Source organism: Piliocolobus tephrosceles, chromosome 15 (assembly GCF_002776525.5).
Source record: "Piliocolobus tephrosceles isolate RC106 chromosome 15, ASM277652v3, whole genome shotgun sequence".
In the NCBI taxonomy this organism is placed as follows: Eukaryota; Metazoa; Chordata; class Mammalia; order Primates; family Cercopithecidae; genus Piliocolobus; species Piliocolobus tephrosceles.
Genome location: NC_045448.1, coordinates 68138427 through 68143403, shown reverse-complemented (window position 1 = coordinate 68143403; position 4977 = coordinate 68138427). Strand labels below are relative to the sequence as shown.

General features: G+C 40.4%; 1 pseudogene; it reads right to left on the bottom strand.

The window, feature by feature from the left end:
* Window positions 1–234: 234 nt before the first annotated feature.
* On the bottom strand, window positions 235–797 carry LOC111550555 (annotated as a pseudogene).
* Between the last annotated feature and the right edge of the window lie 4180 nt (window positions 798–4977).

Here is a 4977-nt window from a genome sequence, read left to right as displayed (position 1 = left end):
CAGCTCACTGTAGCAGGTGCTGGGGACTCAGTCGGGGTCTTGGAGAAGCACTTATTTATAGCAAGAATGTTTCATAAATGGTATCTGATAGAGTCAAGAGTAATGGGGAATAAAAACTAGTGGCTTAGAAATAAGTATAGATCTAAAGTCAACAAAATACTTTTTTTCTAATGTAAAAATACATACTTTTTTTAGAGGGAGGGGGAACAACTTAAACCAGAAAACACCTTCATATTAATCATTCTTCTCATATACTTCAAATTTGTACTTAATGCCTTTCTCCTCTTGGACATTAGAGAGAACACTTGGGTGTTCTGGTAGAAGTTTATATTTCTCCAAATCAATTTCTGGAAGAAAGGTGTCACTTTCAAAGTCTTGCATGATCCTTGTCACAAATAGTTTAAGATGGCCTGGGTGATTCATGGCTTCCTTATAAACAGAACTGCCACCAACTATCCAAATCATGTCTACTTTATTTGCTATTTCTGGTTGTTAGTAAGTTTTAAGGCATCATCCAGACTTCTGGCAAGAAAATGAGTTCCTTGTGGAGGTTCCTTGAGTTATCTGCTGAGAACTAAATTAATTCTACCCTTTAAAGGTCGATTCTTCTCACAAATGGAGAACCAAGTCTTCTTACCCATAATCACCAGATTCTGTTTACCTTCTACTGAAGAGGTTGTGGTCATTCTCTAGAAATATCTGAATTCATTCCTGAGCGGCGGCCAGGGCAGGTCCCCGTTCTTGCCGATGCCCATGTTCTGGGACACAGCGACGATGCAGTTTAGTGAAGGAACCATGACAGCAGCTGGAGCACCTTCAAGCCCGCTCGTTAAAACAGAACGCGCGGTCAAGATTGGCGCGCAATTGTCAGATTCTAACCATTTAATTAAGTTTGATGAGTTATAGAATTTGTGAGAATGGTAAGCAAATATTTGCCTGGGTTGCATCGTCAAAGCCATCAGATGAAGAATTGTTTCAATTTAAGGCATGTTTCTCAATAAGTGCTTCATTTGCCCAAGCCAGAACTTTCAATTCTTATCCAATGGTATATATAGTTGTCTAGATGAATCTTTGAATTACTACACAACTATTAATAACTGTTCACAATGCACATTGGATATCTACCTTGTACCTAAAGGCCATGATAATGATGGTAGAAATAAAAATGAATGAAATGGTCCCACATTCAAAGACATACTATGCAGTAAAGGAAACAAATGTAAAACAAGCAAACACCATACAGTGTACAAATCTTACCTGTATCTGTACAAAAATAGCCCAGAGGAAGGAATGACAATTTTTTTTTTTTTCTGTAGAAGTCAAGGAAAAGGTAAACCTAAGCAGAATCTTTTTTGTTTTTGTTTTTGTTTTTTGAGATGCAGTCTTGCTGTGTCGCCAATCTGGAGTGCATTGGCGCGATCTCGGCTCACTGCAACCTCCGTCTCCTGGGTTCAAGCAATTCTCTTGCCTCAGCCTCCCGAGTAGCTGGGATTACAGGCACGCACCACCACACCCAGCTAATTTTTGTATTTTTAATAGAGACGGGGTTTCACCATGTTGGCCGGGAGGGTCTTGATCTTCTGACCTCGTGATCCACCCACCTTGGCCTCCCAAAGTGCTGGGATTACAGGCATGAGCAAATCTTAAAATATTAATAGGAGCATGCTAAGAGTCACAAAAGGAAGATGATTTGTACACAGGAAATAATATTTAGGAGAGCATTAAAGAATGAAACACCAGAGAGAGAAAAAGGGAAGACAGAGATATAAAACTTCAAACAGCTTTGTGTAGTTAGAACGCAGGCAGCAAGAAGAGGGAGATGAGGCTGGCCATGCTGTCAGGAACTAAATCATGCAAAGCCTTTTTTGCAATACAAAGAAACTTGGCTTTCATTCTGTGGGCAATTGTGAACCATGAAAAAAGTTTGTGATTTAAAAAATTACTCTAGAGGCACTTTGGAGGCTGGATTAGGGATTTCAAGGGAGAGAGATTAGAATCAGGAAAGCTCTATGGGTGGTCATTATATAGTCCAAATGAAAGACAATGTGGATCTTAACTAGGGAAGTGAAGAGAGAGTGAATAAAATAAATATGAGAACTACTAGAAAGGAAGACTTGATTGATTGAATTTGGAGTCAGAAAGAGGAATGGAAGACTTTGAGCATCAGCAAAGAACCTCGGTATAGCATTTAAGGAAGGCTGGCATTCACAAATGCAGAGGTTAGAAGTAGTCTTGAAATTGTTTTTAATTACTCATCAGCAGAAATGATCATTGTTCTCAACTCATACTCAGATTCCAGAGAGAGGGAAGTGGCATGTTCCATCATACACCACTGCACTTGGCAGATTCCTGGGAAAACAATCAGTAACTCCCCTGTAGGCCCTATGAGAACAGCCCAGAAGCTACAGTCAACAGAGTTGGGCCAGAGCAGTCCCTACCTAAAACAACTAGTAGGGATGAAAAAAATTCAGTAAGTTGTTTGGTTGTTTGGTCTACATGACACTGCCCCCTACTATCTTCGAACCTGAAAGAAAGTCCTCCATGCACACAAGTACACACAGAGACACACACAAGCAGATCAGAACAACTGGAGGAGTATTACCACTGATATAATTGGATATTTTGGCTGTAAATGCCATGTCCATGGAAACGAAGATGATCTCAGTACTGGGGAACCTACTCATCTCAAAAGCAAACATTTGTTTCAGATATGTTCTGAAATGCCAATATTTGTTAGAGGAGAATTTGCTTCTGGATATTTCTGTAATTTCTGCCTTTGCTGCTGTTGCTGTTGTTCCAAAAATCTTAGGCTTTTGCAATAAAATTATTCCCTGAAAATAAGAATATGGATACCTAGCTATGACCCAGGTATTGTGATGAGTTCTACATAACTTACCTCATTTAATCCCCACAATGACCCAGAGATATATACTGACATTATCCTATTTGTTTTTTTTTTTGTTTGTTTGTTTTTTTTTTTTTTTGAGACAGACTCTCGCTGTGTTGCCCAGGCTGGAGTGCAGTGGCACGATCTCGGCTCACTGCAAGCTCTGCCTCCCAGGTTCATGCCATTCTCCTGCCTCAGCCTCCCAAGTAGCTGGGACTACAGGCGCCCACCACCATGCCCAGCTAATTTTTTGTATATTTAGTAGAGACGGGGTTTCACTGTGTTAGCCAGGATGCTCTTGATCTCCTGACCTCATGATCCACCCGCCTCAGCCTCCCAAAGTGCTGGGATTATAGGCGTGAGCCACCACGCCCGGCCTATCCTAAATTTTTAGATAAAGAAACAGAAGCACAGAGAGGTTAAATGACTTGCCCAAGGTCACACAGATAATAAATGTACAGACAGGGTTCAACCCCAACGAGTCTGGCTGCTTATCCAAAAGATCTTATCCAAATGCACTTCCCATGTTCAATTTATTTGGATTTACCATTGGACCATATTTCCTTGGACACAAGATTACAACTCAACCATTTCAATTATTGCCATCACTTTGTCATTCATAAGCTCAAAGTGAAAATCTGTAGTCACATGATCCCATGCAAATTTCAGAAAGCCTAAAATGATGAGATCACACACCCAGTCTGATGACTTTACATTGAGATCCAGCTAAACTGCATGAATTATCAAGACTCAAATTAGGACTCTTACATCTTATCTAACACCTGCCTCTCTCTATGCTAAAATATATTATAATTAGCTGCTTTTCCTGGGAGAAATTCTAAAACTGAATGCAATTAAACAAAAGGAGAGACAGCAGATTCTACAGCAAAACAAAACAAATCAAAAAGTACTTAGAAAGCCAAGATGGATGCATATTCAAAGGTAGCAATTTCAGAGGCAAGGCAGACTTTTCTTATTTTGCGGTAATGTTCTGAATGGCAAAGAGCATGCCCTTTGGCACATGCTAGGGACTCCATGTTTGTTCACTGCTACGCACACTGGGATTGAATTAGGACTTTGGCAGCACAGCCATTCTCTGGCTGTGGTTGCACATTCATTGAGGACCCCAATAAGCAGGTGATCTATGCCATCCAGTCCTCACACCCAAATAGCCCAGTGGAAAGATCCCTCAAGTGCCACATGTGAGTCCTGGATGCTTGTAGAGGCTCTCGTGCTAGCAAAAGTTGTGGGATGTGGTTCCAGTTGCTCGACTTCTCTTGGTATAGCTTTTCTTGCACTGAAATGACAGGAAAATGATCCCTGCCCTATTTTCCTCAGGAGAATACAGTAAGACTCAGAAAGGGCTAAAAACCAATAGGCTACTTTATTCAAGTTTTGCTAATGAAATGCCTAGAATACATCCATTTGTAGAAATAAGTTCCCAAGTGGTTGAAAAGGCAATGAGCAAAATTCTAGGGGAAGACCTCATTACTTAAGACAAAGACATCACTTTTCCCAAACAGGATGTAGGAACTGCCACTGTACAAAAGGTAGGTCAAAAATAAAACCCACCAACAAGCAAACCAACAAACCAACCCGTGCTCTAGTCACTAACCATGAAAAGGTTTGTAAGTGCATCAGAGGAGATTAATCCTTAACTGGAGAAAAATAATAATCAAGGTATATGTGTACCACAAAGCTTTGTAGCTGGGAAAAAGAGACCTTAGGGAGGAGAAACAGGAAGGAGAAACAGGAAGAAGAAAAGTAAAACTAAGTATCAGTCTCATACTACAACATGTCAGCCCAAGACACTGTGGTCTGTTTTATTGAACAGTACAAAGCTGCTTTAATTTAGCAGTGTTTATTTGGAAAGGTTTGCTATTTGGAAATGTGCAGTATACCACATTTGCTGATGTGTTTTTTGGCTGTACCTGGAGGTGCGCTGTAGGCTGACGAATGTCCAGGTGTGAAAATTCACGTTAGCCATATATATGCACTGTGGATTTATTTCTTTGCACTTTTCTTGCCCCCCTAATTGAAATAGTAAATTGACTATACTCAAAGCTTGACTAGTCCCCCAGATGTTAGTG